Consider the following 9915-nt stretch of genomic DNA (forward strand, 5'->3'; position numbering starts at 1 on the left):
GTCAGTTGGCCAGTTTCTTGTTCCTAATTCAGGCTGTGATCAGATGGTCAGTTACGGTTTCTAGCTCAGACACTGGTCAGTTGGTCAGTTTCTGGTCCTGAGGTCAGACTGTGGCCAGTTGCTCAGTTTCTGGTTTCTCGGTCAGACTATGGTCAGTTGCTATGTTTCACGATGTCTCATTCAGATTGTGGTCAGTTGGTCAGTTGCTGGTTGCTACGTCAGACTGTGGTCAGTTGATCAGTTTCTGCTTTCTAGATCAGACTGTGGTCAGTTGGTCAGTTTCTGGTTTCTAGATCAGACTGTGGTCAGTTGGTCAGCTTCTTTTTCCTAGGTCAGACTGAGTCAGTTGGTCAGTTTCTATTTTTATGTCAGACTGAGGTCAAATGGTCAGTTTCTGGTTTCTAGCTCAGACTGTGGTCAGTTGGTCCGTTTCTGGTTTCTAAGTCAGACTGTGGTCAGTTGGTCAATTTCGTGTTGTCTCGTTCAGACTGTGGTCAGTTGGACACTTTCTGATTTCGAGGTCAGACTTTGGTCAGTTGGCCAGTTGCTGGTTTCTCGTTCAGACTGTGGTCAGTTGGTTAGTTTCTGGTTTCTACGTCAGACTTTGGTCAGTTGGTCAGATACTGGTTGCTAGGTAAGAATGTGGACTGTTGGACACTTTTTATTTGCTAGGTCAGACTGTGGTCATTTGGTCATTCTCGCGTTTCGAGGTCAGTTTGTGGTCTGTTCCGTCAGTTTCTCGTTTCTTGGTCAGACTGTTGTCAGTTGATCAGTTTCGGATTGTCTCGGTCAGACTGTGGTCAGATGTTCAGTTTCTGGTTGTCTCGGTCAGACTCTGGACACTTGGTCAGTTTCTGGTTTCTAAGTCAGACTGAAGTCAGTTGGCCAGTTTCTTGTTCCTAATTCAGACTGTGATCAGATGGTCAGTTACGGTTTCCAGCTCAGACTGTGGTCAGTTGGTCAGTATCAGGTTTATAGATCAGACTGTGGTCAGTTGCTCAGTTTCTGGTCCTGAGGTCAGACTGTGATCAGTTGCTCAGTTTCTGGTTTCTAGGTCACACTATGGTCAGTTGCTATGTTTCGCGATGTCTCAGTCAGATTGTGGTCAGTTGGTCAGTTGCTGGATGCTAGGTCAGACTGTGGTCAGTTGATCAGTTTCTGCTTTCTAGATCAGACTGTGGTCAGTTGGTCAGTTTCTGGTTTCTAGATCAGACTGTGGTCAGTCGGCCAGCTTCTTTTTCCTAGGTCAGACTGAGTCAGTTGGTCAGTTTCTATTTTTATGTCAGACTGAGGTCAGATGGTCAGTTTCTGGTTTCTAGGTCAGACTGTGGTCAGTTGGTCAGTTTCTGTTTTTAGGTCAGACTGAGGTCAGATGGTCAGTTTCTAGTTTCGAGGTCAGATCCTGGTCAGTTGCTCAGTTTCGGGTTTCTAGGTCAGACTGTGGTCAGTTGCTGGTTTCTACGTCAGACTGTGGTCAATTGGTCAGATACTGGTTGCTAAGTCAGATTGTGGTCAGTTGCTCAGTTTATGGTTTCTAGGTCAGACTGTGGTCATTTGGTCAGTTTCGTGTTGTCTTGGTCAGCTGGTCAGTTTCATGTTGTCTCGGTCAGACTGGGCAATTGGACAGTTTCTGCTTCCAAGGTCAGACTGTGGTCAGCTGGTCAGTTTCTGGTTTCTAAGTCAGACCATGGTCAGTTGGTCAGTATCTGGTTGTCTTGGTCTCTTTCTCTGGTCAGTTTGTTCCTTTCTGGTTTCTAGGTCAGACTGAGGTCGGTTGGTCAGTTACAGGTTGTCTCTGTCAGACTTTGTTCAGTTGGTCAGTTTCGGGTTCCTAGGTCAGAATGTGGTCAGTTGGTAAATTTCTGTAGTCTATGTCAGAGTGTGTCAGTTGGTCAGTTTCAGGTTTCTAGGTCAGACTGTGGGCAGTTGGTCAGTTTCTGATTCCTCAGTCAGATTCTGCTCAGTTGGTCAGTTTCTGGTTCCGATGTCAGACTGTGGTCAGTTGCTCAGTTTCTGGTTTCTAGGTCAGACTGTGGGCAGTTGGTCAGTTGCTGGTTCTAGGTCAGTCTGTGGATAGAAGGTCAGTTGCCGGCTGGTAGATCAGTCTGTGTTCAGTTTGTTAATTTTGGTTGCGAGGTCATCCTGTGGTCAATTGGTCAGTTGCTGGTTTCTTTATCAGACTGTAGTCAGTTCCATCAGCTTCTGGTTTCTCGTTCAGACTGTGGTCAGTTGGTTAGATTCGGGTTGTCTCGGTCAGACTGTGGTCAGTTGGTCAGTTTCTGGTTCCAAATTCAGACTGTGATCAGTTGGTCAGTTAAGGTTTCTAGCTCAGACTGTGGTCAGTTGGTCAGTTTCTGGTTTCTAGATGAGACTGAGGTCAGTTGGTAAGTTTCTGGTTTCCAGGTCAGACTGTGGTCAGTTTCTATGTTTCGCATTGTCTCAGTCAGATTGTGGTCAGTTGCTGGTTGCTAGGTCAGGCTGTGGTCAGTTTCTGCTTTCTAGATCAATCTGTGGTCAGTTGGTTAGTTTCAGGTTTCTAAGTCAGACTGTGGTCATTTGGTCAGTTTCATGTTGCCTTGGTCAGACTGTGGTCAGTTGGTCAGTTTCTTGTTCCTAGCTCAGACTGTGGTCAGTTGGTAAGTTTCTGTTTTCTCGGTCAGACTGTGGTCCGTTGGTCAGCTTCTGGTTTCTAGATCAGACTGTGGGTACTTTGACAGGTTGTGGTTTCTAGGTCAGACTGTGGTCAGTTGGTCAGTTTCTGTTTTTATGTCAGACTGAGGTCAGATGGTCTGTTTCTGGTTTCGAGTGAAGAATGTGATCAGTTGGACAATTTCTGGTTTCTAGTGAAGAATGTGGTCAGTTGGACAATTTCTGGTTTCGAGGTCAGATTGTCGTCAGTTGGTCAGTTTCGGGTTTCTACGATAGACTGTGGTCCGTTGGTCAGTTTCTGTTTTCTAGGTCAGACTGAAGTCAGTTGGCCAGTTTCTTGTTCCTAATTCAGGCTGTGATCAGATGGTCAGTTACGGTTTCTAGCTCAGACACTGGTCAGTTGGTCAGTTTCTGGTCCTGAGGTCAGACTGTGGCCAGTTGCTCAGTTTCTGGTTTCTCGGTCAGACTATGGTCAGTTGCTATGTTTCACGATGTCTCATTCAGATTGTGGTCAGTTGGTCAGTTGCTGGTTGCTACGTCAGACTGTGGTCAGTTGATCAGTTTCTGCTTTCTAGATCAGACTGTGGTCAGTTGGTCAGTTTCTGGTTTCTAGATCAGACTGTGGTCAGTTGGTCAGCTTCTTTTTCCTAGGTCAGACTGAGTCAGTTGGTCAGTTTCTATTTTTATGTCAGACTGAGGTCAAATGGTCAGTTTCTGGTTTCTAGCTCAGACTGTGGTCAGTTGGTCCGTTTCTGGTTTCTAAGTCAGACTGTGGTCAGTTGGTCAATTTCGTGTTGTCTCGTTCAGACTGTGGTCAGTTGGACACTTTCTGATTTCGAGGTCAGACTTTGGTCAGTTGGCCAGTTGCTGGTTTCTAGTTCAGACTGTGGTCAGTTGGTTAGTTTCTGGTTTCTACGTCAGACTTTGGTCAGTTGGTCAGATACTGGTTGCTAGGTAAGAATGTGGACTGTTGGACACTTTTTATTTGCTAGGTCAGACTGTGGTCATTTGGTCATTCTCGCGTTTCGAGGTCAGTTTGTGGTCTGTTCCGTCAGTTTCTCGTTTCTTGGTCAGACTGTTGTCAGTTGATCAGTTTCGGATTGTCTCGGTCAGACTGTGGTCAGATGTTCAGTTTCTGGTTGTCTCGGTCAGACTCTGGACACTTGGTCAGTTTCTGGTTTCTAAGTCAGACTGAAGTCAGTTGGCCAGTTTCTTGTTCCTAATTCAGACTGTGATCAGATGGTCAGTTACGGTTTCCAGCTCAGACTGTGGTCAGTTGGTCAGTATCAGGTTTATAGATCAGACTGTGGTCAGTTGCTCAGTTTCTCGTCCTGAGGTCAGACTGTGATCAGTTGCTCAGTTTCTGGTTTCTAGGTCACACTATGGTCAGTTGCTATGTTTCGCGATGTCTCAGTCAGATTGTGGTCAGTTGGTCAGTTGCTGGATGCTAGGTCAGACTGTGGTCAGTTGATCAGTTTCTGCTTTCTAGATCAGACTGTGGTCAGTTGGTCAGTTTCTGGTTTCTAGGTCAGACTGTGGGTACTTTGACAGGTTGTGGTTTCTAGGTCAGACTGTGGTCAGTTGGTCAGTTTCTGTTTTTATGTCAGACTGAGGTCAGATGGTCTGTTTCTGGTTTCGAGTGAAGAATGTGATCAGTTGGACAATTTCTGGTTTCTAGTGAAGAATGTGGTCAGTTGGACAATTTCTGGTTTCGAGGTCAAGTTGTCGTCAGTTGGTCAGTTTCGGGTTTCTACGATAGACTGTGGTCCGTTGGTCAGTTTCTGTTTTCTAGGTCAGACTGAAGTCAGTTGGCCAGTTTCTTGTTCCTAATTCAGGCTGTGATCAGATGGTCAGTTACGGTTTCTAGCTCAGACACTGGTCAGTTGGTCAGTTTCTGGTCCTGAGGTCAGACTGTGGCCAGTTGCTCAGTTTCTGGTTTCTCGGTCAGACTATGGTCAGTTGCTATGTTTCACGATGTCTCATTCAGATTGTGGTCAGTTGGTCAGTTGCTGGTTGCTACGTCAGACTGTGGTCAGTTGATCAGTTTCTGCTTTCTAGATCAGACTGTGGTCAGTTGGTCAGTTTCTGGTTTCTAGATCAGACTGTGGTCAGTTGGTCAGCTTCTTTTTCCTAGGTCAGACTGAGTCAGTTGGTCAGTTTCTATTTTTATGTCAGACTGAGGTCAAATGGTCAGTTTCTGGTTTCTAGCTCAGACTGTGGTCAGTTGGTCCGTTTCTGGTTTCTAAGTCAGACTGTGGTCAGTTGGTCAATTTCGTGTTGTCTCGTTCAGACTGTGGTCAGTTGGACACTTTCTGATTTCGAGGTCAGACTTTGGTCAGTTGGCCAGTTGCTGGTTTCTAGTTCAGACTGTGGTCAGTTGGTTAGTTTCTGGTTTCTACGTCAGACTTTGGTCAGTTGGTCAGATACTGGTTGCTAGGTAAGAATGTGGACTGTTGGACACTTTTTATTTGCTAGGTCAGACTGTGGTCATTTGGTCATTCTCGCGTTTCGAGGTCAGTTTGTGGTCTGTTCCGTCAGTTTCTCGTTTCTTGGTCAGACTGTTGTCAGTTGATCAGTTTCGGATTGTCTCGGTCAGACTGTGGTCAGATGTTCAGTTTCTGGTTGTCTCGGTCAGACTCTGGACACTTGGTCAGTTTCTGGTTTCTAAGTCAGACTGAAGTCAGTTGGCCAGTTTCTTGTTCCTAATTCAGACTGTGATCAGATGGTCAGTTACGGTTTCCAGCTCAGACTGTGGTCAGTTGGTCAGTATCAGGTTTATAGATCAGACTGTGGTCAGTTGCTCAGTTTCTGGTCCTGAGGTCAGACTGTGATCAGTTGCTCAGTTTCTGGTTTCTAGATCACACTATGGTCAGTTGCTATGTTTCGCGATGTCTCAGTCAGATTGTGGTCAGTTGGTCAGTTGCTGGATGCTAGGTCAGACTGTGGTCAGTTGATCAGTTTCTGGTTTCTAGATCAGACTGTGGTCAGTCGGCCAGCTTCTTTTTCCTAGGTCAGACTGAGTCAGTTGGTCAGTTTCTATTTTTATGTCAGACTGAGGTCAGATGGTCAGTTTCTGGTTTCTAGGTCAGACTGTGGTCAGTTGGTCAGTTTCTGTTTTTAGGTCAGACTGAGGTCAGATGGTCAGTTTTTAGTTTCGAGGTCAGATCCTGGTCAGTTGCTCAGTTTCGGGTTTCTAGGTCAGACTGTGGTCAGTTGCTGGTTTCTACGTCAGACTGTGGTCAATTGGTCAGATACTGGTTGCTAAGTCAGATTGTGGTCAGTTGCTCAGTTTATGGTTTCTAGGTCAGACTGTGGTCATTTTTTCAGTTTCGTGTTGTCTTGGTCAGCTGGTCAGTTTCATGTTGTCTCGGTCAGACTGGGCAATTGGACAGTTTCTGCTTCCAAGGTCAGACTGTGGTCAGCTGGTCAGTTTCTGGTTTCTAAGTCAGACCATGGTCAGTTGGTCAGTATCTGGTTGTCTTGGTCTCTTTCTCTGGTCAGTTTGTTCCTTTCTGGTTTCTAGGTCAGACTGAGGTCGGTTGGTCAGTTACAGGTTGTCTCTGTCAGACTTTGTTCAGTTGGTCAGTTTCGGGTTCCTAGGTCAGAATGTGGTCAGTTGGTAAATTTCTGTAGTCTATGTCAGAGTGTGTCAGTTGGTCAGTTTCAGGTTTCTAGGTCAGACTGTGGGCAGTTGGTCAGTTTCTGATTCCTCAGTCAGATTCTGCTCAGTTGGTCAGTTTCTGGTTCCGAGGTCAGACTGTGGTCAGTTGCTCAGTTTCTGGTTTCTAGGTCAGACTGTGGGCAGTTGGTCAGTTGCTGGTTCTAGGTCAGTCTGTGGATAGAAGGTCAGTTGCCGGCTGGTAGATCAGTCTGTGTTCAGTTTGTTAATTTTGGTTGCGAGGTCATCCTGTGGTCAATTGGTCAGTTGCTGGTTTCTTTATCAGACTGTAGTCAGTTCCATCAGCTTCTGGTTTCTCGTTCAGACTGTGGTCAGTTGGTCAGATTCGGGTTGTCTCGGTCAGACTGTGGTCAGTTGGTCAGTTTCTGGTTCCAAATTCAGACTGTGATCAGTTGGTCAGTTAAGGTTTCTAGCTCAGACTGTGGTCAGTTGGTCAGTTTCTGGTTTCTAGATGAGACTGAGGTCAGTTGGTAAGTTTCTGGTTTCCAGGTCAGACTGTGGTCAGTTTCTATGTTTCGCATTGTCTCAGTCAGATTGTGGTCAGTTGCTGGTTGCTAGGTCAGGCTGTGGTCAGTTTCTGCTTTCTAGATCAATCTGTGGTCAGTTGGTTAGTTTCAGGTTTCTAAGTCAGACTGTGGTCATTTGGTCAGTTTCATGTTGCCTTGGTCAGACTGTGGTCAGTTGGTCAGTTTCTTGTTCCTAGCTCAGACTGTGGTCAGTTGGTAAGTTTCTGTTTTCTCGGTCAGACTGTGGTCCGTTGGTCAGCTTCTGGTTTATAGATCAGACTGTGGGTACTTTGACAGGTTGTGGTTTCTAGGTCAGACTGTGGTCAGTTGGTCAGTTTCTGTTTTTATGTCAGACTGAGGTCAGATGGTCTGTTTCTGGTTTCGAGTGAAGAATGTGGTCAGTTGGACAATTTCTGGTTTCTAGTGAAGAATGTGGTCAGTTGGACAATTTCTGGTTTCGAGGTCAGATTGTCGTCAGTTGGTCAGTTTCGGGTTTCTACGATAGACTGTGGTCCGTTGGTCAGTTTCTGTTTTCTAGGTCAGACTGAAGTCAGTTGGCCAGTTTCTTGTTCCTAATTCAGGCTGTGATCAGATGGTCAGTTACGGTTTCTAGCTCAGACACTGGTCAGTTGGTCAGTTTCTGGTCCTGAGGTCAGACTGTGGCCAGTTGCTCCGTTTCTGGTTTCTCGGTCAGACTATGGTCAGTTGCTATGTTTCACGATGTCTCATTCAGATTGTGGTCAGTTGGTCAGTTGCTGGTTGCTACGTCAGACTGTGGTCAGTTGATCAGTTTCTGCTTTCTAGATCAGACTGTGGTCAGTTGGTCAGTTTCTGGTTTCTAGATCAGACTGTGGTCAGTTGGTCAGCTTCTTTTTCCTAGGTCAGACTGAGTCAGTTGGTCAGTTTCTATTTTTATGTCAGACTGAGGTCAAATGGTCAGTTTCTGGTTTCTAGCTCAGACTGTGGTCAGTTGGTCCGTTTCTGGTTTCTAAGTCAGACTGTGGTCAGTTGGTCAATTTCGTGTTGTCTCGTTCAGACTGTGGTCAGTTGGACACTTTCTGATTTCGAGGTCAGACTTTGGTCAGTTGGCCAGTTGCTGGTTTCTAGTTCAGACTGTGGTCAGTTGGTTAGTTTCTGGTTTCTACGTCAGACTTTGGTCAGTTGGTCAGATACTGGTTGCTCGGTAAGAATGTGGCCTGTTGGACACATTTTGTTTGCTAAGTCAGACTGTGGTCATTTGGTCAGTCTCTGGTTTCGAGGTCTGATTGTGGTCAGTTCCGTCAGTTTCTCGTTTCTCGGTCAGACTGTTGTCAGTTGGTCAGTTTCGGATTGTCTCGGTCAGACTATGGTCAGTTGCTATGTTTCACGATGTATCATTCAGATTGTGGTCAGTTGGTCAGTTGCTGGTTGCTAGGTCAGACTGTGGTCAGTTGATCAGTTTCTGCTTTCTAGATCAGACTGTGGTCAGTTGGTCAGTTTCTGGTTTCCAGATCAGACTGTGGTCAGTCGGTCAGCTTCTTTTTCCTTGGTCAGACTGAGTCAGTTGGTCAGTTTCTATTTTTATGTCAGACTGAGGTCAGATGGTCAGTTTCTTGTTTCTAGGTCAGACTGTGGTCAGTTGGTCAGTTTCTGTTTTTAGGTCAGACTGAGGTCAGATGGTCAGTTTCTAGTTTCGAGGTCAGATCCTGGTCAGTTGCTCAGTTTCGGGTTTCTAGGTCAGACTGTGGTCAGTTGCTGGTTTCTACGTCAGACTGTGGTCAATTGGTCAGATCCTGGTTGCTAAGTCAGATTGTGGTCAGTTGCTCAGTTTATGGTTTCTAGGTCAGACTGTGGTCATTTGGTCAGTTTCGTGTTGTCTTGGTCAGTTGGTCAGTTTCATGTTGTCTCGGTCAGACTGTGAGCAGTTGGTCAGTTTCTGATTTCTCGGTCAGACTGTGCTCAGACTGTGGTCAGTTGGGCTGTTCCTGGTTTCTCGGTCAGACAGTGGTCAGTTGGTCAGTTTCTGGATGTCTAGATCTGTTTCTCTGGTAAGTTTGTTACTTTTTATTTGCTAGGTCATCCTGTGCTCAGTTGGTCAGTTGCTTGTTGCTCGGTCAGACTGTGATCAGTTGATCAGTTTCTGGTTTCTCGGTCAGACTGTGGTCAGTTGATCAGTTTCTGGTTTCCAGGTCAGACTGTGTCAGTTGGTCAGTTTAGGATTGTCTCTGTCAGACTTTGGTCAGTTGCTCAGTTTCTGGTTTCTAGGTCAGACTGTGGTCACTTGGTCTGTTTCGTGTTGTCTTGGTCAGTTGGTCATGTTTCATGTTGTCTCGGTCAGACTGTGGTCAGTTGGTCAGTTTAGGGTTGGCTCTGTCAGACTTTGGTCAGTTGGTCAGCTTCGGGTGTCTAGGTCAGCATGTGGTCAGTTGGTCCGTTTCTGGTTTCTAGGTCAGACTGTGGTCAGTTGTTCAGTTTCTGGTTTCTAGCTCAGACTGGTCAGTAGGTCAGTTTCTGGTTTCTAGGGCAGATTGTGGTCAGTTGTCAGTTTCGGGTTGTCTAGGTCAGACTGTGGTCAGTTGGTCAGTTCCTGGTTTCTGGGTCAGACTGTGGTGAGTTGGTCAGTCATTGGTTTGCTAGGAAAGACTGTGGGCAGTTGGACATTTCTGGTTTCGCGGTCAGATTGTGGTAAGTTGCTCAGTTTCGGGTTGTCTAGGTCAGACTGTGGTCAGTTGGTCAGTTTCTGGTTTCTATTCAGATTGTGGTCAGTTTCTCAGTTTCGGGTTGTCTAGGTCAGACTGTGGTCCGTTGGTCAGTTCCTGGTTTCTGGGTCAGACTGTGGTCAGTTGGTCAGTCATTGGTTTGCTAGGAAAGACTGTGGGCATCTGGTTACTTGCTGGTTTATAGGTCAGACTGTGGTCAGTTGGTAAATTTCTGGTTTCTCGGTCAGACTGTGACCAGTTGGTCAGTTTCTGGTTCCTCGTTCAGACTGTGTTCAGGTCAGTTTCTAGTTTCTTGGTCAGACTTTGGTCCATTGGACAGTTTCTGGTTTCTAGGTCAGACTGTGGGCAGCTGGTCCGTTTCTGGTTTCTAAGTCAGACTGTG

Source organism: Pristiophorus japonicus, unplaced genomic scaffold, assembly GCF_044704955.1.
Source record: "Pristiophorus japonicus isolate sPriJap1 unplaced genomic scaffold, sPriJap1.hap1 HAP1_SCAFFOLD_82, whole genome shotgun sequence".
Classification (NCBI taxonomy): domain Eukaryota; kingdom Metazoa; phylum Chordata; class Chondrichthyes; family Pristiophoridae; genus Pristiophorus; species Pristiophorus japonicus.